General features: G+C 43.8%; 1 long non-coding RNA gene and 1 pseudogene across 2 annotated transcripts; both read right to left on the reverse strand.

Moving 5' to 3' along the window:
• Positions 1-7,073: 7,073 nt before the first annotated feature.
• Positions 7,074-16,120, reverse strand: LOC116268965. The gene is made up of 3 exons (XR_004176269.1): positions 16,009-16,120; positions 11,848-11,974; positions 7,074-10,183 (listed from the first exon to the last, which is right to left on the reverse strand). It is a non-coding gene; the product is annotated as an uncharacterized LOC116268965 (long non-coding RNA).
• A 5,202-nt stretch (positions 16,121-21,322) lies between these two features.
• LOC101020845 lies at positions 21,323-24,325 on the reverse strand (annotated as a pseudogene). Its single transcript, XR_159724.4, has one exon. The product of XR_159724.4 is annotated as a heterogeneous nuclear ribonucleoprotein H2-like (transcript).
• Positions 24,326-24,534: the final 209 nt, after the last annotated feature.

Raw genomic sequence — 24,534 nt, forward strand, 5'->3', positions numbered from 1 at the left:
GGTTCAATTTCTTCCTGGTTCAGTCTTGGGAGAATGTATGTGTCCAGGAATTTATCCACTTCTTGATTTTCTGGTTTCTGTGCATAGAGGTTTTTATAGTACTGTCTGATGGTTGTTTGTGTTTCTGTGGGGTCACTGCTAATATTCCCCTTACCATTTATGATTGTTTTTATTTGAATCTTCTCTCTTTTCTTCTTTATTAGTCTAGCTAGTAGTCTATTTTATTAATTTTTTCAAAAAACCAGCTCCTGGATTCATTGATTTTTTTGAAGGGTTTTTTGTCTCCATTTCCTTCAGTTCAGCTCTGATATTGGTTATTTCTTGTCTTCTGCTAGCTTTGGGGTTTGTTTGCTCTTTGTTCTCTAACTTTTTAATTGTGATGTTAGGTTGTTAATTTGAGATCTTTCTAGCTTTTTGATGTCGGCATTTAGTGCTATAAATTTCCCTCTTAATGCTGCTTTAGCTGTGTCCCAAAGATGCTGGTACCTTGTATCTTTGTTCTCATTAGTTTCAAAAAAAATTTCTGCCTTAATTTCATTATTTACCCAAATGTCCCTCAGGAGCAGGTTGTTCAATTTCCATGTAGTTGTATGGTTTTGAGTGAATTTCTTTTTTTTTCTTTTCTTTTTTTTTTTTTTTTTTGAGATGGAGTTTCACTCTTGTTGCCCAGGCTGGAGTGCAATGGCGCAATCTTGGCTCACTGCAACATCTGCCTCCCAGGTTCAAGTGTTTTGCCTGCCTCAGCCTCTCCAAGTAACTGGAATTACAGGCATGTGCCACCACACCTAGCTAATTTTGTATTTTTAGTAGAGACGGGGTTTCTCCATGTTGGACAGGCTGGCCTTGAACTCCCAACCTCAGGTGATCCACCCGCATTGGCCTCCCAAAGTGCTGGGATTACAGTCATGAGCCACCACGCCCAGCCTGTGAATTTCATAATCTTGAGTTCTAATTTGATTGTGCTGTCATCTGAGAGACTGTTTGTTATGATTTCAGTACTTTTGCATTAGCTGAGGAGTGTTTTACTTTTGATTATGTGATCAATTTTAGAGTAAGTGCCATGTGGCAATAAAGAGAACGTATATTCTGTTGGTTTTGGGTGGAGAGTTCTATAGATATCTATCAGGTCCACTTGATCTGGAGCTGAGTTCAGTTCCTGGATATCTTTGTCAATTTTTGCTCCTGATGGTCTGTCTAGTATTGTCAGTGGGTTGTTGAATTCTCCCACTATTATTTTGTGAGAGTCTAAGTCTCTTTGAAGATCTCTAAGAACTTGCTTTATGAATCTGGGTGCTTCTGTTGGAGATATATATATATATACATACCCACACACACACACGTATGTATATGTATATATGTGTGTATATTTATTAGCTCTTCTTGTTGAATTGAACCGTTTACCATATGTAATGCCCTTCTTTGTCTTTTTTGATCTTTGTTGTTTTAAAATCTGTTTTATTAGAAACTAGAATTGCAATCCCTACTTTTTTTCTGTTTTCCATTTGCTTGATACATTTTCCTCCACCCCTTTATTTTGAGCCTATATGTGTCTTTGTGTGTGATATGGGTCTCTTGAAAATAGCATACCAGTGAATCTTGGTTCTTTATCCTGCTTGCCATTCTGTGTCTTTTAATTAGGACATTTAGTCCACTTACATTTAAGACTAGTATTGTTATGTGTGGCTTTAAGCCTGACATCATAATGCTTTGCAGGCTTGTTTATGTGATTGCTTCAGAGTGTCACTGGTCTGTGTACCTCAGTGTGTTTTTGTAGGGGCTGATAACAGTTTTTCCTTTCCATATTCAGTGCTTTCTTCAGGAGCTCTTGTAAGGCAGGTCTGATGGTAACAAATTCCCACAGCATTTGCTTGTCTGAAAAATATCTTATTTCTCCTTCACTTATGAAGCTTAGTTTGGCTGCATATGAAATTCTGTGTTGGAAATTCTTTATGTTAAGAATATTGAATATTGCCCCCCAATCTCTTCTGGCTTGTAGGGTTTCTGCTGAGAGGTCCACTGTTAGTCTGATGGTCTTCCCTTTGTAGGTGACCTGGCCCTTCTCTCTGGCTGCCCTTAACATTTTTTATTTCATTTCAACCTTGGAGAATTTGATGATTATGAGTCTTAGGGATGATCTTCTTGTGGAGAATTTTCCTGGGGTTCTCTGCATTTCCTGAACGTGAATTTTGGCCTGTCTTGCTCAGTTGGGAAAGTTCTCCTGGATGATATCCTGAAGTATGCTTTTCAAGTTGATTCTATTCTCCCTGTCTCTTTCAGGTACCCCAGTCAGTCGTAGATTAGGTCTCTTTACATAATCCATACTTCTCGGAGGTTTTCTCCTTTCATTCTTTTTTTTTTATTTATTCTTGTCTGCTTGTCTTATTTCAGAAAGATAGTCTTTAAGCTCTGAGATTCTTTCTCCACTTGGTCTGTTCTCTATTAATACTTGTGATTGCATTGTTAAGTTTTTATAGTGTGTTTTTCAACTCCATCAGGTCAGTTATGTTTCTCTATATACTGGATATTTTGGCTCCTGCCACTTCCTACAGGCACATTCAGGCTGGCAACAGGTCAGCTCCTGCATTGTTTTATCATGATTCTTAGCTCCTTTGCATTGAGTTACAATATGCTTCTTTAGCTCAGTGAGGTTCATTTTTATCTACATTCTAAAGCCTACTTCTGTCATTTCAGCCATACCAGCCTCAGCCCAGTTCTGACTCCTTGCTGAGGTGCTGCACTCATTTGGAGGAAAAGGGACACTCTGGCTTTTTGAGTTTTCAGTGTTTTGGTGTTGATTCTTTCTCATCTTTGTGGGCTTATCTACTTTTGATCTTTGGAGTTGCTGACCTTTGGATGGGGTTTTTGTGGGCCTTTTTGCTTTTGTTGTTTGTTTGCTTGTTTGTTTTTCTTTTAACAGTCTAGCCACTCTTTCATAGGCTGCTGCAGTTTTCTGGGGGTCTGCTCCGGACCCTAGTCACCTTGGTTTTTCCCCTACCTGGAGGTATCACCAGTGAAGCCTGCAAAAAAGCAAAGATGGCAGCCTGCCCCTTCCCCTGGAAGCTCCTTCATCCCAGAGGATAGTGACCTGTTGCCAGCCCAAATGTGCCTGTAGGAAGCGGCTGGAGACCCTGGTCTTTCAGTCAGGAGAAATGGGATCAGGGATCTGCTTAAAGTAGCAGTTTGGCTGCTTTTTGATAGAGCAGATGTGCTGTGTTGGGGATCCCTTCAGCCCCCAGTTGGTTTGGGTTCTATAATACCCTCAGGCTGGACCAGCTGAGATGCCAAACAGCCAAGGTGTTGGCCTGCCCCACCCCCCAGGCACTTCATCCCAGGGAGAAATTAGAACTCTGTCAGCCATAGAACATGGGCAGGAATGGCCGAGGCCCCTGCTGGGAGGACCAACGCCTTAGGAGAAGTGGATCAGGGTCCTGCTTGAAGAAGCCATGCCTCAACAGAACAGCCATGCTGTGCTGAGAAGCTGCCTCTGCCCCTGTAGACTTGGACTGTCCAAAGCCTGCAGGCTAGAATGACTGAGTCATCCAGATAACCAAGGTAGTGGCCCACCCTTCCTCCCCAGGCACTCCATCCCTGGGAGAGATCAGGGTCCTGCTTAAAGAAGCATTCCAGCCAGGTTCTGGCAAAGGAGCTGTGCTGGGGAGACCCCTCCTCATCTGGACTGTCTGTTCTCTCCAAAGCCCACAGTTTGGAATGGCCAAGTAGACCAAACAGCAAAGATGGCACCCGCCCCTCCCCCTAGGGGTCCAATCTTGTATCAGGCAGGCTCCACCCTGTTGCTGGTGGCTTGCTGGAATTCCAAGCCAGTGGGTTTTCTCTTGTGAGGTTCCATGAAAGTGGGGCCCACAGACTGATGCTGCTCAGCCCCCTAGATTCAGCCCCCTTCCTTGGGGTATGCACAGACTTCCTGATTTGCCTCAGTTGCATACACCTTTATTAGAGATCCTGAGGCCAGAATATGCAAAGCTCCTGGGTCTCTGTGTATGCCTGAGCAGGTGCTCTGCCAAGACTCCATACAGCTCTGTGTGTTGAACCTAAGGCTTTGATGGTGTGGGCTCACAAAAGGATCCCCTAATCTGCGGGTTGCAAAGATCTGTGGGAAAAGCATGGTTTCCCAGGGTTGCACATTCACTCACCACTTCCCTTGGCTGGAGATGGGGGCTCCCTTGACTCTGTATCACTCCTATGTGGGCTGTCACCCCGCCCTACTTTTCTTTATTCTCCGTGGGTTGAGTTGTTTCCCTGATCAGTCCCAATGCGAGCACCTGGATATTTCAGTTAAAGGTGCTGTATTCACTCATCCCTTTCGTTCCTCTCTGTGAATGCCACAGACTGCAGCTGCCTCTCATCAGCCATCTTGGCCCCTTTATTGTACTTTTCAACTCCAGAATTTCTATTTGTTTTCTTAAAAATAATTTTAATCTCTTTATCTGGTGAGACATTCTTCTCATACTTTCCTTTAGTTTAGACATAGTTTTCTTTAGTTCTTTGAACGTATTTAAAATAGCTGACGTTGTCTAGTAGTACAGGATCTGGCTTTCCAGGGATAGTTTTTATTGGCTGCTTTTTCCCCCTGAGCATAGGCCATATATTCTTGTTTCTTTGCATGTTTCATAATTTTTACAGACATTTCTAAAAACTAGACTTTTAAAAATATAATGTGGCAACTCTGGAAATCAGATTCCCATCCCCAAGGTTTGTTGTTGCTGGTTTGTTTCTGAACTAATTCTGTAAAATTTGCATTCTTTTTCATATGCAGTTATTGATGTCTCTGCTCAGTCATCTTAGTGGTCAGGTAATGATTACACATAAATTTATCAAATGCCTAGGACCAATAGGTGTCACAGTGTTTGGTCAGGAGGTCTGTGTGAATATTTGAGACACATCTTCAAAATTCAGCCAGAAAGTTTCCAACTCCACCCTAGCCTTCACTTCCTGCTTGGGCAGAACCTCAATATCAATCAGAAGTGAGAGTGTAGGCCTTCTTAGTTCTTTCCTGAGCGTGAGCACAGGCCTGGGCATGCAGGTAATCTTCTAGATTACCAGGAATATATCAAAGCTTTCCAAAGCTCCCTATGGACATTTCACTTCCCTGATTTTCTTTTTAAGATTTTTAATTATCTTGTTGTTTGGCCCATCTGCTATCTACCACTTTGGGCAGCTGTATTGTTTTCAACCAATGCTTCTAGGAAACGACTCTCCACGGTAGGTAGGTACTTTCCAAGTCGGTTCAAATAAAGACATCCTTGCAAGTGGAGCCTCCCAGGAACCACCAGACAGATAAAATAATGACAATTCTCTAGGAATGGGGCTTTGAAGCAGATCTAATCCCACTTAACCCCTCCAGTGTCTTCTGGATGCTGATTTTCACTGTACTTGGGGGTTGTTGGTTTTCGAGGCTATTGTTGAGTTGTGGAGGGGAAAATGGGGATAGAGGAAGCTAAAATGTCACAAATATTGCTACCCTTACTGAGACTGAGCCATTTTTCCTTGAATAAACTTTCCTTGTATTGCTGCAAGCCTTTGCTTAATTTCCAATGTTCTGAAAAAGTTGACTCTGACAATTTTTGTCAGTGTTCTCACTGCTTGTATAGAGATGATTTTCCACAATCCTCACTTATCCTTTTCACTGGTATCCTTTCACAGATTCTTTCAATGGCATTTATCTTTTCCTTGACATCAACTCTTATTTTTCCAAACATTGAAAAATCAAAAGCCCCAAATAGTTTATATGTGCTGTGTTTTCAAGAAGTGAGTTTTCTGAGGTAAATGTTTATTCTTATAAAAACCACCAATAAAACAAGACCATTAATGGATGTACAAACAGACAAGCCACAGAAAAAGATAAATTGTTTGTGACTGTCTTCAACTTTCATCATTTGTTAATGTCTTTTTTCTTGTGTGTCTTAGTGCAGACCTGGTGAACCTGAAAATTCCTGGTTAGATTTTGACTCTGTGGGTTAGCTCCTCATCTCCCTGGGCCTGAGCAATCCTGGAAGAGAAAGAGACTGAGGTAGAGCTGGTCTTCAGCAGCCCCTTCGCTGTTGGCTGTCAGTGCTGTAATAATCAGCTTGAGCTGCCATCACAGATTGCCACAGACAGGGTGGCTTAAACGACAGAAATTTATTTTCTCACAGTTCTGGAATTCTGAGATCAACTTGCTGGCAGGCTTGGTTTCTCCTGAGGCTCCCCTCTTTTGTTTGTTGGTGGCTTCTTTCTTCCTGTTTCCTCACAAAACCTTTCTTCTGTGTGTGCATGCTCCTGGTGTCTCTTCCTCTTCTTATAAGGACAACAGTTCTATTGGATTATAGCCCCACCCTTATGAACTCATGTAAGTTTTTTTTTTTTTGAGACAGAGTCTTGCTCTGTTGCCAGGCTGGAGTGAAGTGGCACGTTCTCGGCTCACTGCAACCTTCTCCTCCCTGGTTCAAGTGATTCTCCTGCCTCAACCTCCCTAGTAGCTGGGACTACAGGCGCACACCACCACGCCCAGCTAATTTTTGTATTTTTAGTGGAGACAGGGTTTCATGATGTTGGCCTCAATCTTTTGACCTCGTGATCCACCCACCTCAGTCCCCGAAAGTGCTGGGATTACAGGCGTGAGCTACCACGCCCGGCCTGAACTCATGTAACGTTAATTACCTCCTTAAAGGCCCAATTTCCAAATACAGTCACTTTGGGGGTTAGAGCTTCGACATATGAATTTGTGGGGAGGGACACAATTTAATTCAAAAGAAATGTCTAATACATAGCGAGTAAGTTCTCCATAAACACTCATTGATCATATGCATCCTCTTTGGCTCCTTGACCTTTACATTTCTGCACCATCCTTTTTTCTTTTTTTTCTTTTTTCTTTTTTTTTTGAGATAGAGCCTTGCTCTGTCACCCAGGCTGGCATGCAATGGCGTGATATCCACTCACTGCATCCTCTGCCTCCTGGGTTCAAGCGATTCTCCTGCTTCAGCCTCTTGAGTAGCTGGAATTACAGGTGCACGCCACCATGCCCAGCTAATTTTTGTATTTTTTTGTAGTAGATGGGGTTTCACCATGTTGATCACGCTGGTCTCGAACTCCCGACCTCAGGTGATCCACCCACCTCAGCCTCTCAACGTGCTGGGATTACAGGCGTGAGCCATCACACCCAGCCCATTTCTGCACCATCCTTATCCCGCTACAAGCACCTCCCAAACTAGGCACTATGGCTTCTGGTCTGCTGTGAGAGCAGCATTATGTAGAGTTGCCAGACTAGGAATCCTGACACCAGAGTTCAAATTCCCCCTCTGGTGTCAAAGAGCTGTATTGCCTTGGGCAAATCAGTTAATCCACCAATTTTCTCTAGTTTTTGCATTTTTGAGTGGTTTGGCCCAATTATCTCACTGCTCTCTATTCCCTAGGCTCTTGATTTGTCACCAACCCCTACTACTAAAACATCCTTGCTTCATCCTCTGTGTAGCATATCTAGGGGTCAACTAGCAAAATATATCCTGATAATGCACTGACTAAATAGCTCTCCAGAGTAGTCTTCGTCTCTGCCCAGACGTATTTCTGGAAATACTGTCCCTGTTGCTGCTGCTCAGGTAAGAGTTGCATTAGCATTGCTGGGTAGTTAAGCTCAGGAAGGGAACATGCAGTGAGAGAAAGGGCTGGTACGGGAGGTAAGTAGGGGTAGAGTAGAAGCTGGGAACTCATTCAAGTATATTTGCTCAATCAACTTTTGCTAGGAATCTACTTGTTGTGCAAAGTGATGAACCACAGCTCACATCAGGGGCATCTCTGACCATAGGATTTGTACTTGGCATGAACTGTAGTTGTAGAAAATGAAAAATGACCTGAGTTCAAGTTTCGAATTTGTTGTTTATTTCTCCGGGACAACAGGCAAGCCACTTATCTCTTCAAAGTTTTGGTTATTCCATTTTAAAAAGAAGGGATGGATCAAGTGTTTTTATGGTCAATTCTACCACTTTGGCTCTCACCTCCTAGAATTCTGTTTCATTGGGAGTTGGGTGTGAATCCTGCCCAAAGAAAAATCTGTATTTTTGAGCTTGTTTTCTGCATAAGGCTGCTCTGCAAAGAAGATGGAAGGAGAGAAGTGTACAAGTGGCAAACGTTTGGAGGGGGTGGAATTAACCCCACAGTTCACTCAGAAAACTTGGAAAGGAACCCTTAAGGGAACCAAGCTCATTTTAGCAGTGTAGACCAAGAAGGTGTCCACTGTGGGTTATTAACCCTAAGGAGATTAGCCAGATGTTAATAGTAAATGTAGACTTAAGGGACAAAACTATCATTTGCCCAGTGAAATAGACGCTTTAGTCACATGTTTATGTGTTTTGGTGCAAGGACCATGTTTTGTTAACTTCTCTGTTCCTCATACCCAGCAACACAGAGTAGAAACTAAATGGACATGTAGAAACTCAGTGGACATAATAGTCCTTGTTCTCCAAATGAAATTTTCTTCATATCACCTGCTTAAAAAGAGAGACAAAACCAAAACCAAATTTTAATACTGACAGTGTTTCCTAAATTGTTGAAGAACTAGATTTCATTATCTTCAACAAATTCAATAGAAGTTGTCCATACCTTTGGAATTAGCAATTTAAGCCTTTGCCTCTCCAGGGCCCAGTGGTACCTCTATATTCAGGTTAACTGGGTCTCAGTGTCAGCCTTCAAGGGCAGCTTGGATGATACAGGAAAGGTTGTAAATCACAATGGGTAAGGCTTGGGCTTCAGGCCAGGGTTAGATTTGAGTTCTGACTCTGCCACTCACAACCTTGTAACTTTGGCAAGGTGCTAACCTCTCTAAGTCCAGTTTCCAAGTCTATGAAATGAGGATGATACTATTACCTACCTTATAGAGTCATTGTGAAGAATAATTTTCAAAATGCATTAAACTATACAGTGACTGGCATAAAATTTAAAGGCACAGAAAACGTGAGCTTTTTGAAGAACTGAGAGTTTGAAGAACTCATAGTCATGGGGAGCAAGGAGAGCTTTCTATTTCTTTTATTTTTTTCAGGATCCATATAGCATAGCTATATTATTATTATTGTGATTATTATACTCTAAACCTATATATTAACTTTATCAGGAGACTAGGACACATCTGAACCATAGCATGGGTACTTGCACAACCTGAGATGTCATTAATTGGTTTTCCAGATGTCCCTTCAGAAAAGTCCCATAAACCACTGTCCTGGGCTCACAAAGTTTAGAAGAAATCAAGTTTAAAAAAAATGCAGGCCAAGAGATGCAGCAAAAATAAAACAAAATTGAAAGTCATCTCATACATTTGTGTTTATAAATAGATATTCTCTATGAAATAATACTTAAAATCTTTGAGGATATACATGTAACTGCTTCAAAGCCACGACAAGAAATAAAACATACACAAATCCTCAATACTGATATAAATATTTTTAAAGTCTTTCCAAACCGATGAATCTAAACACTACACTTCCTTCTATTTTTCCCACCCTCCCTCCTTCAAATGAACTCTCTTGTTTTCTTTAGGTCCCAAAGGCACCTGAATTCATACACTGGTCATCAGAGACTAAAGTTTCAAGAGCTCTTCCTCCCAAGTACTTAGAAATATTTGAAATAATTGCACCCAGATAGACTGTCTGGAAGTTAGCTTTCCCTCGAGTAATTGGAAACAGTGAGTAGTTGGTATTTTAGAGTTTTTTGAAAGAGACCTTAATCAGGGCAACTGTTGTATTCTAGGAGAAGGAAAACATGAGCTGTGTGGTAGATAAATATTTTGGCCACAGTTGTATCTAAAATAGGAAGATGACACTCCCAGGACTTGATGAAGCTTCTTTGGATCAAATATGCAGCCCATGATCTCACTTTTTTCTTGAGGACTTGGGGTTGAGAAGTGGCTGGATATCCATATTTGTTGAGATGCTAAAGACTGAAGTCACAATGATGAGAATGAATTAGGCATCTGGGGATAATGAGGCATCCCAGCTGCTCTGTGATACTTACAGGGATTTTTGAGAGACCAGAGAGCTTCTCTGAAGTTTATATACCTGTTCAACTTCCTGTGTGTATTTCTTGAAGATCATTTATGCTCCAGATGCAAGGTTCTCTCTTATTTTTCTGGAACTCTTGATCTCACCCTCCTTGTAACAGTTAGTGCTCCTGCAAGCATTACTTTAAAGTTTTCCTGAGGCTGGGGGATAAAAGCAAAACAGAATAAAGTTAGAGGCCTGAACAAATGAAATGGTCCTTCTATTTTCTTTCTCTATGCCAGCATAAAAATTCCCTGGGTGTCTCTTTCAAATATGTGACTTTTTAAAAAAGCTTCCAAATCCAGACAATAAATTTTGGTTCTCCGTACTTGGACCAAATGCCTAATAGAATGGGTAACTTGAGGGCATAATCACCACAGTGGAATACATTATAACAATTAGAATTAACAACCTGCTACGAATGCAACAATACCAGTGACTCTCATAAGCAGAATGTTGAGTGAAAGAAGCCAGACACAAAGGGTGCACACTATGTGATTTATTTTATGTGAAATATAGAAACAGGAAAACTAATTGGGATAGGGATTGTCCTTTGTGGGAGGAGGTGTCAGTGTGTCTTCTGGGGTGTTTGTGACATTGTTTTTTGTGCTGAGTGCTGGTTACACAGCTGTGTTGTTTGCAAAAATTCCTTAGATTGTACACTCATCATATATATCCTTTCTGTATGTTTCACTTCATTAAAAAAACTTTTAAAAAAATGATTTACGAAAGCAAGTGACCCTCAAGCCATTGGCCAAAACCTTTTCTGATTTCAGTCTGATATCCCTCACTTATCTTTTCGCCCTTTCTGCATTTTATAATTTACCTTGGAAGAAAATCCTTTAAGACTTTTCGGCCGGGTGCGGTGGCTCAAGCCTGTAATCCCAGCACTTTGGGAGGCCGAGACGGGCGGATCACGAGGTCGGGAGATCGAGACCATCCTGGCTAACATGGTGAAACCCCGTCTCTACTAAAAAATACAAAAAACTAGCCGGGCGAGGTGGCGGGCGCCTGTAGTCCCAGCTACTCGGGAGGCTGAGGCTGGTGAATGGCGTGAACCCGGGAGGCGGAGCTTGCAGTGAGCTGAGATCCGGCCACTGCACTCCAGCCTGGGTGACAGAGCGAGACTCCGTCTCAAAAAAAAAAAAAAAAAAAGACTTTTCAAAATTTTCTGTGATGGCATCCCTAGTAAACATAATCAAGCATTTATGATTTTGGGCGGCCTAACGATTTCCAGATTTCTCTATGAGGGATTTTGTACACTGTTGTCTAACATGTTGTTATGAACTTCTCAGGGTGTTCTTGTTGGGGTCATATGGGCTGTCAGCTAAACTATTCCTTTTGTTTGCAAAGATTTCAGGAAACTACATGTTCTTTTATGGCAAGATCACAGTGGTGATTACGAGCTGGCATGGGTTTGTGTATTTTATTGAGTGATTTCTTACAGTCACCTGATGATAGAGGGCAACTGGAATAACTCAGATGCAAGGATGATGGAACACAGCCTACAAAAAGACATTTTTTTTTCTGAGCGTTACTAATGTTTTCGATTTATTCATTAATAAAAAGTGCACAGTGTAAGCCTTTTATCCCAATCCAAGTACTCAGTAAAAGATTAACAATAAACCCTGGATGGCACAGACATGATTTGTTTGGCATGATTTAAACATGAAAACAGCAATTAACACTTAATATACCACATGACTACTTTTGCTTTTAACAAAGTAATCATCATACATGGTAACAAATACGTATGATTTTTCATTTAGAAATATTATAAGAAAACCACACTTAATATTGCAACGACAAAAATTTAACCCATTACCTATAAACTCTCTTCAGTTTTCCTCCTTCAAGTTGCTGTTTTGTGTCTTAAACTGAGCTGGTCATACTTGAGCACATATTTATTTAGAGTGATAGACTCATTTAGAGTGACAGACTTCCAAGGTTCCCTTGAAAAGTGAAGATATTGTTAATTATATAAACACTATCACATCACATACCACAAAGACACTAAAAGTACCCATAAAATAGCTATATCCAGAATTATTTTGGAAAGTCGAAAGCTGTAAAATATGACTTACTGACTATGCGATACTGCTTGGATAGATAACAAGAACTTTTAAGTTGAGAAATGCTAGCAGTTTTCAAAGTGTTCTATTTGTTCTTTATTTTTATATTGATTGGTTGATATTAGAGTTTTCCCAGATATTATTAATAAGCAAGAAAGGAAAGCAGTTAAATTAATTAATTCACCTTTATATTTAACAGAAGAACCAAAATTTGGTTTTAAAAAAGGTGTTTTATGCCAGTAAAGATGTGGAAATCTGCAGGTACCTTAAGCTCATCAGAAGGAATATCTTAAGATAATTTTTAAATGCTTGGGTCCTGAAAATAAATGTCAAATGTAGTGAGATCATAGCTCACTGCAGCCTTGAACTCTTGGGCTCAAGCAATCCTCCTGCCTCAGCCTCCTGAGCAACTAAGACTACAGGCATGTGCCACTACACTGGGATCATTACTTTTTAATTTAATTTTATTTTATAGAAATGGGGTCTCACTGTCTTGCTAAGCTGGTCTCAAACTCCTGGCCTCAAGTGATCCTCCTGCATAAGCCTCCCAAAGTGCTGGGATAACAGGCTTGAGTCACTGTGCCAGGCCCTGACTATTATTTTTTAAACACTGGGTTTAAAAGTTGTCACTGATTATTTAAAATAATGTAACAAAGAGGCTCAGCGCGGTGACTCATGCCTGTAATCCCAGCACCTTGGGAGACCGAGGTGGATGGATCACCTGAGGGGTCAGGAGTTTGCGACTAGCCTGGCCAACCTGGTGAACCCTGTCTCTACTGAAAATACAAAAACCAGCTGGGTGTGGTGGCTGGCACCTGCAATCCCAGCGATCCTCAGGAGGCTGAGGTAGGATAATTGCTTGAACCTGGAAGGCAGAGGTTGCAGTGAGCCGAGATCACACCACTGCACTCCAGCCTGGGTGACAGAGCGAGAGATTTCCATCACACACACACACACAAAAAGTGACAAAGAATAATAAAATAGGTAGGAACTATTCCTAAACGGAAGGCCCTTCAGTTTCAAACGAGTTGACTTTTCAAGGCATCTAGTTAATTAGTTTTCCCCAGCAAAGAATCACTTTCCTCTCTCAAGCAAGCTTGAACCTGACACCACTGCTTTCATCCCATGCAGGATGGTCACTGCAGTTTCTGGAACTCTCAGTCCCCCATCAGTGATGGCCTGTTACAAAGATCTTTCTCTTCTCCTAGGAAACACAAAGATCCTCCTTCCTGGTTTGGGCTGAGGTTCTTGAGAGCATAACTGTTACAAGGAAGTGGAGACTTAAAGTGCCCAAATGTGATTTTTCTGCTAGAACAAACTATCGTAGTCAAACCTCCCTTTTTTCAGGAACAGATGAAATAATCTGAGGAAGGTGCATGGCCTGCATGAGTGGGAAGAGTGGTGAGGTGGAGGGGCCTCAAGCCCATGTCTCAGCCAGTCCACAGCTCTCCAGCACAGCAGAGTGATGGAGACAGGGAGAAGTTCTCCTATAGTCAGACCCTTGGCTTTGACAAGGCTACAGTCCCTCCCCCTGGATCCTGACCCAGAGATCTTCTTAGTACTCTGAATTTCCTTGTATTTAAAGCAGACATAAAGAGTTCCACCCTGTAGGACCAGGACTTTTGGGTCAAAAGCTAAACACCCTGCTAAGCCTATTAATTTCTGTGTGATTTCATATACCCAGCACCTTGCTTAGATCTGGTCCTTCACAAAGACCTGAAATTCACTGAGTATTGAAAGTACTTCACAGTTCATCTATGTCTGTCACCTTGAGTATGAAACAGATTTCACGCAAAATATTAATAAAAGAGTTTCTCAGTAGGTCTGCCTCTCCAATAGAGATTGCCAAACACTGGGGCTGTCTCGGTCAGCCAGAGCCAAGGAGTGGCCCTACACTAAACACCATACCTCAGGCACTTCTGCTGAAGGGTCCCCCTTTCAGCATCTCTGCTACATGGATCCTCTTTTCCGCCCTCCCTCTCTCCCCAGGGCCCTTCTCCAGCCATAAGAAATGACCTGGGATGTGCTGTTGACCTAGGGTGATATATAGGCCATCCAGTAACTTATGACATGACCTAGTTCAAAATGATAAACTTGTCTAGGAATGCAACTAAAAATATCAAGAGGATAAAATTACTAGGAACCAACTCAAAAGAGGGGACATTCAGAAGCAGATAAAGCTGGGACCATGCCAGGTCCATGTTCCTGGCATCAAAAGTTACAGGGAAGTGAAACCCTAAGCAAGCATCAGCGAAGAGGCACAAATAAGACTGAGCAGAGGGAAAGAACACGGCAAAAGGTAGAAGGGCAGAAAAAGAATAGCTGAGAATGTTTTCTGAATTTTAGTTTCTTTTCCTGGGTTTCTGTGCACTCCTCATAATAAACCTCCATACTTTTTGAGTCACTGTGATCTGTTTGTTGCACCCAAAAGAGCAAAACCAGAAGAGTTAGACGCATGCGGTCTTCCCTTGCTTCCACCGAGGGATTCAAGCCCGTGGAGGGAGAATCTCAGATGACTGGAGTTGTGGATGGTCCATGCTAATGGGGTTCCCTAACAGATCAATAATACTACAAACATAGCAGGCCTCAGGTCTCTAAACTACCGGACAGAAGTAATGACTCACTCTCCTCATTTCCGACTCTGGCCCACAGTTTGTAGAAGAGGGCTTTCCTTTCTTGCTGTGGGCTGTCGAGGTCATTGACACCTGGCAGCGATCTTATTTCTCCCTGACGCTGTTTTTCTCCCTGGCATTTGTAAGAATGGAGTAGAGGGGAATTCCTCAAGAAGGCATTTTAGATTTCTGGATAGTAGGAGAAGGAAACTAGAAAAGGCTCAACACCCCTACAAATTATTCTTTGATTTTTGCATGGCTAGCCATTGAGCATTTAACAACAACAACAACAACAACAACAACAACAACAACAAAGGGCTTACACAGCAGCTGTGACTTCAGGAGAGTTCACCTCACGTGGTACTGACCGATAGACTGGCTACCAGACTGGCTACCAGGGCTGAGTGTAAATTCTGTTCCTGTATGGGAGGAGGCAGAGGTGCCCGATCCAGGCTTGCTGGAGGGCAGCACTGTTGTGGCCAGAACCACCACCAGAACGTCTCCCAGTGCTCTTTCCATCTATCTTCAAAGCAGGATTTCACTACACAATTGAATGCTTTTCACTCTGTTGCCCAGGCTGGAATGCAGTGATGCTATCTTGGTTCACTGCAATCTCTGGCTCCCAGGCTAAAACAATTTTCCTGTCTCAGCCTCCCGAGTAGCTGGGACTTCAGGCATGTGCCACCAAGCCTGGCTAAGTTTTGAATTTTTTGTAGAGATGGGTTTCGCCATGTTGACCAGGCTGGTCTTGAACCCCTGGGCTCAGGCAATTCGCCTGCCTTGGTCTCCCCAAGTGCTGGGATTATAGGCGTGAACCACCCGCACCCGGTCTGAACAATTTATGGTTGTTGTTTTTTAATGAGTTCACGGAAAGTTGCTTTCTTCTGTTCGTCAATCTTAAAAAGAGTTCTCCTCTTACTGGAACCCTGTGCTGTGAGATGAATTTGAAAGGAGCAGACTCATGTGACTAGCTCTGCTTCTTTCATTGTTTTCCACCTTGAAAAGCATGTGAAGCTGCTTAGTGAGGAAATAATATTTTCTTAAAATGTCATAGCTCATGCCTTTCCATCTTTTAATGGAAAATCCGACCATCAGGGCCTCACTGCTCAGTGCTTTCCACCTGCAAAAGCAATTGGAATCTAGGTTGTAGGCTGAAGAAATAAGCAGTATGTCCCCTTCGGAGAGTGCGGGAGCCCATCCCTCTTTGGGAGGCCAGAGCAGCCAGTTCACTGGGAACAGTCCAGAAATTCCGACCTCCCAGGGCACTGCAATGCCATTGTAATTTAGGGTGCTCTGACTCACCTCTTTCACCTTCAGTTCTGAGAAGCTCGGGAGCCTAGTTCCCATCATGGTGTCAGCACAATGGCTCGGGCTTAGAAAGACTCAAAAGGAGAAAAGAGGTCACAGCTCTCCCTGCCAAGCATAAAACAGAGGCCCATTTGTGCAGCCCCTCTTTGGTCGTCCTGCCTCTGTTCTGAATAATTGGCTTCATGAAAAGAGTGGGCAGGAGCCCCAGATTGTAGCTCCCATCCACCCCGCCCCCAGCCCCACGTCTCATAGCTCTTCTTTCATCTCGGCAAAAATTACCATCCAAGAAAGGTCTCCAATTTACCTCCTTTAGAATAAAATCCCCTTCAGGAAAAACGACCCAAATACTCTTCAGAAACAAGAGCTCTGATTGGCTTGGTAGCATTTCCTCCCTGATGGGAAGGGGCAGTCCTGGGCCTGTCCATCCCTCAGATGAATGAATACTGTCGCTAAGCAACCATCTCTAACCCCAGTCTAGAGCTAGCAAGAAGAGAAAGAATGAGGCCACTTATTTCCCAGTCTCCGCTCATTACTGGCTCATGGCTTTGTCTGGAAAGACTATGAGAACAGAAAAGTGTCCTCAGGCTCACACTGACTGTAATGATATATTTCAAGAAAGAGTGGCAGAGAGCAACAGTGACCTTAAAGCAGGTTGAAGTCATTTCCCACAGTTCTAGTGAGTTGCCCAAGACAGCAAATTGGTAGCAGGGACCCAGTATATACAGTGGAGTTGTATATATGCTCTTTCATTTGAGTCTCACAAGCACCCTGGGAAGTGTCAGCTGTTTTATGTTTGAGAGACTGAAGTTTGAAGACAGGTGAAGTGACTGGGCCAAGATCACACAGAAAATGAGCAGCTGAGTCAGGCCTGGGTTCTGGGTCTGTTTAATTTAAAGCACTTGCCCTTTCCTCCACACGCACTGCAGCCTCCAGACTTCTGGGAAGGAAGTGAGGGAGCCAGACAGGCAGGTGCTGGTGTTTATTAACAACTAAATATTTGCCAGTTTAAAAATCCTATTGAGTTGCTCACCAGCTGATCATGATTGGATTTCTTTCTGGCCACATCAGTTGACTAAATGTTTATCCACACCGTTATGCTCATCGAGTATTTCGGGAACATGCCGAGGCTTCCTGGATTCAGGAAAGGGGATGGAGTCAAGTCTTCATGGTGGACACCGCTGTGTCTGCAGTGCAGCCAGTGTATGGCGGGGTGAGGAATGAATTGTGTTCTTTTACTTGCCCCTCAGGATGCCACTCTTCGCCCACCAGGCGACGGTAGTCCATATGCACCTTAGCTCAAATTTACTTCCGCCTTTTCCTGGCTGGAAAGCTCTTCTCATCCTCTAAGATGCTTCATGAGTCTTCCCAGCAGCTGATTGCTCCTCCTTCTCTAGGGCACTTCGCCTGGCAGGTGGGCCCTGCACTGCACCACCTGAATCCTCCTTCATTGCAGAACTTGTTGCCCCCGTTGCTAGAAGTGCTGTTGGTAGATGGCCTTTGGCTGTCAGCTCCTCAAGGATGCCCCCAACTGCCCACGTCAGGCTCCTGTCTGGTGGCCCACGTCCAGTGATGAATCAGTGTAGCATGCGAAGGCTATCTGTGTCTAACCCAGCACAATGCTGAAGGGACGGAGCTCCTGTGGGGTCGCCTTCATCAAGCCTGTATCACAGCTTAGCATTTCTACCCACCCTGCTTCCTCCTCCTTCCTTCCACAGATGTTGACCCCAAGGGCAGGCTGGATGCCCAACTCTGTCTCAGAGACAGTTTTCTGGGGAGCCCAGTGTGCCACATTCTCCTGCAGACTTTCTCTGTACACAACCGTCTGGCCCATTAGATTGTGAGCAACTTAGTGCAGGGGTCCTGTCCGTGGCCTGTTAGGAACTGGGACACACAGCAGGCAGTGAGTGGCAGGCAAGACAGCAAGCATTACCACCTGAGCTCCGCCTGCTGTCAAATCAACAGTGACAGTAGATTTTCACAGGAGCAAACCCTACTGTGAACTGCGCATGCGGGGGATCTGGGTTGCGCGCTCCTTGTGAGAATCTGACTCAAGCGTAATGATCTGAGGTGGAACAGTTTTCATCCCAAAACATCCCCCCATCCCACCTTGCTATCCGTGAAAAAATTTGGAAAATTATCTTTCACAAAACCCGTCCCTGGTGCCAAAAAGTTTGGGGACCACTGCCTTAGAGGCAAAAGCTGTGCCTTATTTATTTCCAGACCTACAATTGCACTACTTAGCCTGGCCCAGCAGGTGCTTTCGGTGGGCGATCTGTTGAATGAATAAACGTAGTCACTTAAAATGATGAGAGAGACTGAAAGGCTGATAGTTGTGGATGGACATCTCAGTTAGAGTCTTTTCTCTACTTTAAAAATACTGCCTTTCCTGAGGCCAGGAGATAGTGTGAACCGAGAGGAGGGCTTGCAGTGGGCACAGAGATCCAGGCACTGCTTTGGAACATCCAGCCTAGGTAATAGAGGCAGAACTCAAATCTCAAAAAAAAAAAAAAAAAAAAAAAAAAAAAAAAAATACTGCCTTCCCAGAAGAGTATGCAAGCAACTCTATTATCTAAACTGGGAGGGGCGTGGACTCGTTCCTCCTTTCCTAAACTCTGTCCTGCTGGACTAAAAACTGGGCTTGGGGTGGGGTCCTTGAGGATTATTGAAATACAGTGAGGAGCCAGGTCCAGGAGCTGTGTCTGCAGTGCAGTCAATGTATGGCCAGAGGCTGGTGATTGCCGCATAGCAGCCCTGTGCCCTGAAGCTCCTTCCGTGGGTAGATTGTTTTCTCCCAGTTTATTTTTTATTTTAACCTAACATTTAGAAGATTCTCTGTTTCAGGTGAGATAAACGTGTTGCTCACACCTGTCCAGATGCCCTGTCCAAATGAGCCCCAGGAGCCATCTGATGGTGGGAGTCATAGTGGCAGCCCAGATAGAAGTGTTTCATGTATAACAGAGACAACGGGACAGCTACAAGTCAAGGCATTTGGGAAGAACAGTGATTCCTTTTATGATCCTTCCCTGAATGCAATTCAGAGTCATAGGGTTCCTCTCTCCGAGGAAAGGATGGATTTATCCCCGACAGAGAAAGAAGGAATATGCAGTCCTCCAAGGGGGGAAACTCTGGTAAGCGCTACAGGAGGGACCTCAGTGAACACTTTGAAGTTCCCAGGTCATAACCTCGAATGCTCTCAGGACTATTATGTCAGTGACTTCAAGATTATTGGCCCAGGTCTGCTTCTTTTTTCTTTCTTTGAGACAGACTCTCGCTGTGTCGCCCAGGCTGGAGTGCAGTGGTGCAATCTCGGCTCACTGCAACCTCTGGCTTCTGGGTTCAAGCGATTATCCTGCCTCAGCCTCCGAATTGCTGGGATTACTGGTGAGTGCCACGTTGCCTGGCTAATGTTTTACATTTTGGGTAGAGATGGGGTTTCACCATGTTGGCCAGGCTGGTCTCAAACTCCTGATCTCAAGTGATCCACGCGCCTCTGCCTCCCAAAGTGCTGGGATTACAGGTGTGAGCCACCGCGCCCAGGTCTGCTTCTGAAGGAGCCTAGGTATAGCCACCAGCAGCTATAGAGGCTCCTTGCCGGACCTCCTTGTGTCTTGGAACAAACTTGGCCCAAAGGAAAAATGGACAAAAGAGGGTCCTCTCCCCTTACAGAGGATCTACCTCCTCTCCTGACTTGGGCAGGAGCATTCCTCCTGTCACCTCAAACTCAAAGTGGCTCCCTCTGATGTGACACTGGAGGCTCTCCTGATTTACTGCCATGCAGCTGTGTTTGTGCAAGAATCCACATATAAACAAGAGTTGCCGATATGTTGCACAAGCAGAGTCTTAAAGTCATCAACTCATGTCTTTATTTGCAGTCTCCCACCGTGCCTTCATGTTCCTTAATGTTGTGTTTACCAGTGGTGATCTCTCCCTGCTGTTGGATGAGAACTCCAAGCAGGCCCCAAGATGTGTTGCTTACTCTTAGGTAAGGGACAATTCCAGGGCTTTTTAAAGCAGCAAATACTGACTTAATTCAGCAATTACAAAGTCCAGCCTAAGAGAGCAATCAAAACTCGGATCCCGATAAGATGTCAAACCCTGCAGAGGGCCTGCAGAGGGCTGGGAGCTGACCGTGGAGGACTGGGTGGTGGTCTGATTGGCTTCTCCCAAGTGGGGCTGGCCTGTGGGGAGGGAAGAGGGGAAAAGTCTCACTTCAACGGGGATTGTCATTAGCTGGCCTCACCTTTTAGTGCCTCTGGTCCTCCATCTCTTGGGGCACTTTCATGAGCAATTCTCAGGTTCCCCACCAGGGGAACAGAACTGCCCTCGGCAGTGCTGTTGGACCCAAGTCAGGGCATCTCTGTTTTGAGGGGTTGCTGGCATTCCTTCTTTAGTCCCAAGCATTTACCTCTAACTTCTTGCTGTGAGGATCTCTCAGTCACCGCAGGAGACCCTTAGGACAACTTCTATGATGACCCAAGCCAGGGTATCTTTCCTTATAGTCCATCGTTACAACACTGCACAGCCCTCACCCCAACAAACCAGGGGTGCTGGCCGGCCCTGCCAAAACAGCAATCTGCTGACCCAGCTTCCAAAGCGGGAGGTCGGTCCGGCTCTCATCCTGTGGGATCCCAGGTGGGAGTCAGGCCTTTCTCCCCAATTATAGGGGTCATATATGAAGCTCTTTGGGGGCCAAGGAAGCAGGCAATCTTCCGTGCCTCAGGGAATAGAGGGGATGGGCCCATAGCACAGCATTCTCCAGATAAATCGTCTTCATAGAATCCTCCCTCCTTGCCACCCTCTTGGCATTTTTTTTTTTTTTTTTTTTTTTTTTTGAGACAGAGTCTCACTTCATCACGCAGGCTGGAGTGCAGTGGTGTGAGCTCAGCTCACTGCAACCTCTGCCTCCTGGGTTCAAGTGATTCTTGTGCCTCAGCCTCCCAAGTAGTTGGGATTACTGGCACATGCGACGATGCCCAGCTAATTTTTGTGTTTTTAGTAGAGCTAGGACTTTGCCATGTTGGCCCAGCTGGTCTCGAACTCCTGACCTCAAGTGATCCACCCACCCTGGCCACCCAAATTGCTGGGATTACAGGTGTGAGCCACCACACCTGGCGCTCTTGGCCCTTTTTTATTCTCTGAGTGGTGAGAAGATTGAACAGTTATGGAGCAGGTTCTCTGAATTTTCCTTTGAAGCAAACATGGAGATTTGACTCCTTAGTCTGGGATTATAAACATACTGTGTTTTGTGCCTCATCAAAGCTTCAATTTAATATCCTGTTACATAAACTTTCCAAATGCTGATTCTTTATTTTTTTCCAGTTTTTAAAAGGAAGATTTATTTAACAAGTTTCACTTAGTACAATACATCTAAATGGAAATCACAATACAAGGAAAGATTTAAACCAAAGCCTCAGAATTTCATATAAACTACATGACCACACTTCTGAAGTATTGGTATTACATCTTAAAATTGTCCTGTATCCTTAAAAAGAAAAAGAAAAAAAAAGTGTACACTCACGTGCCTTACAGGATATTAAACCAAAAAGCTAGAATTAACAAACATGCCAAATGTTTTCACTTTGAATCGTAGACACAGCTCCTATATTTGAGTTTTACAGAAAAGCATGTTTCTCAACATGCATCCGAAGTTTTCAATGTATTTGGGGTATAACAGCAACATTTAACATAAGTGAAACTGCATTAACCTAAATATGCTTACTGCTTAGGTACACTCCTACAACATAACTAACTTGAGGAAAGCTAAAAATTGTTTTAACAGTTATGGTCAATACTGAACTTTGTTATTATGTCCCAGATGAATGTTTCAGTGTTCAAAATTGCTGAGCTTGAAGTTTTACAATAATCTCAACTTCCACTTTACATTAAGCATGAATCATAAGCCTGTAATGCAAAACTGTTAAACTTAACTCTTATTTTCTTAAAAAAGGAGAAAGATAAAGAAAGAGAACCTGACCAAGAGTGATCAGAATCAATTATATTTCCCATTTACCAATCATACTGGATATACTAGACATCCCTCCCATTCTATTCAATTCCCACAAATGTACAGCTTTTATATATGGAGTAGCTGTTTGGTGCTCCTTCTCTACCTAAGCAAGGTTTGACTGATAGTCACTGGAGTTTTCCTGCAGAACTTGGTCATTTCCACTCATACTGCTCTGACCACCATAACCACCTCCATAACCACCACTCAACTGCTGGCTAGCAGGACCTCCATAACTAGACTGGTTGGATAAGCCCATCCCTCCCATCATTTGGCTACCATAAGCTCTACCACTTGCCTCTGCTGTAGAATTTCAAACAAGTTCTACATAGCTGTGATCGTAAGCACCCCCACTTGTTCCTGCAGTAGAATTTAAGAAGAGCTCCACATATCTGTGTTGCATATTAGCTTTGTCTTTTGCCATAGCTGCCACAGCATCTTCATGAGTAGCAAATTCAACATCTGCCTCACCAGTAACTCTGCCATTGGGTCCAATTTCAATATGTACTCTCATGGGATGAAGAGGTGAGAAGAAATTATAAATATCATTCTCAGTGGCTCTGTAAGGTAACCACCTCATGTGTACACAGTGCCCTGTGGTGCTCTGGAAACTGGACCCACCATCTCCATATCTATGATCAGACATTCCTCAAAAAAAAATTGAGGTCTCTTCCAAATCTATCAGACCCAAAGCCATATCCATAATTATAGCCACCATAGTCATCATAGCCTCCACACCCTCCACCATAGGCACCACACCTCATCCTTTCAAACCCAGCTCCCCTGCCAATGCTATTATACCCTCTGCCAGCCCCCAGCCTATTATAGGGACCTGGCCGCTGCATAGCCATGAGCTTTCCAGGGGGATCATAGTGGGTTCGAACTTCAGCTCAGCTACTCTTGAAGATCTCAATGTACCTGTGCCTTATTCTTTCCTTGTGTTTCTTTAAGGCCTTCTCAGCTATCTCCTGTGAAACAAACTGCACAAAGGCTTCCCTTGTGCTTCGCCCCTGAAAGTTCACTGGCAGTGTCATCCCATTTGGCACAATTTCCAACCCTGAAAAGAACTGAACAATCTCTTCCTTGCTACAGCCAAATGGGAGTCCTCTAAGTCAGACGAAGCCATTGTTGGCAGTATCAGGGCTATTCGGACCTGTATGCTTCAACATCCAGTCCATTTCAACACTGTTAGACTTGAATACTTCAACGTATCTGTGTCCCATGGTTTCTCTGTCCTTCTTCAAAGCCAAGTTCACTTCCTCTTCAGATTCAAGTTCAACAAATGCTTCACCACTTGATCTGCCTTCTCTGGTGTAGATGAAACGAATACCTGATGTGCCATTTTGGATCTTGCGATCAGAGAAGAAGCGCATCACTTCATCGGCTGAGCAGGACCAGGGTAGGCCCCTGACCTTCACGGCGAACCCTTCCCTGCCTTCCGTGCTCAGCATCATGGTGACTGCTGGGCTCTTGGTGGCAAGTTTGGCTCAATGCAATTTTGGTGCAGCTCTAACAATACCGGGTAATTTTCCTCCTTCTTCCCTCAAACGGCTATATCCAAATGCTGATTCTTACATTCCAATAATTTCAAATTATTTATAACAAAAATAACACATCTCACAGGTATGTTCACGCAGTGGCGCAGTGGCATCAAAATCACTAGGAAAAGGACAAAGCCTCAGACTCAGCCACGAGTGAAAGCATTTTTCTGCAACACTTCTTACAAAATTCAAGGGCCTGAGGAGAGCAGATTCATGAACACACCTCTGCCCTCTGTGGAGAAAGGGGGAGAAGGAGGGGCTGGAAGAGGGTCCTGATGTCAGTTTAGGTGATTGCGGAGGTGGAAGCGGGGTGGGCAGCAGGGAAATCTTCCTGCTTCCCCAAGTCTTCTGCCCTTCAGCAGAGGCAGCCATGTGGTCAAAGGCATGGATTCCAGGGCTGACCAGACCTAGATTTGAATCCCAGCACCGCTCATGATGAGCTGTGTAACCTTGGGCAAGTATTTCACTCCCTGGAATCTCAGGTTCTGCTTCAGCAAAATGACGGTGTTGTTCACCTCACACTGCGCAGTCACAGTAACGAGGTAAGATCTTCCGTGTAAAGTGACTGTATGGTCCAGTGTGTGGCAAGCTCTCCGTGAGTAACGGCTATTGCTATTTCAGCTCCACCAGATGCTGTGTCTTATAGTCAACCAGGAGAAGAATTTTGGAGAGAACATGCATGTTAAACTGCCCTGGAAAAAGTCACAGCAAAATCTCTCAAGCCTGAGCTGGAAAAGAAAAGAGTTAGATAAAAGATACTTACTGATCACATCCCAGGTGTCAAGCTGCAACTTTACAAGTGTTTCATTTATTTATTTATTTATTTATGTTTGCTTTTATTTTTTATTGAGACAAGTTCTCACTCTGTCACCCAGGCTGGAGTACAATGGCAGTCTTGGCTCACTGCAGCCTCGAATTCCCAGGCTCCGGTGATCTTCCCACCTCAGCATCTTGAGAAGCTGGAACCACAGGTGT

The sequence above is a fragment of the Papio anubis genome, chromosome 1, assembly GCF_008728515.1.
Source record: "Papio anubis isolate 15944 chromosome 1, Panubis1.0, whole genome shotgun sequence".
NCBI lineage: Eukaryota > Metazoa > Chordata > Mammalia > Primates > Cercopithecidae > Papio > Papio anubis.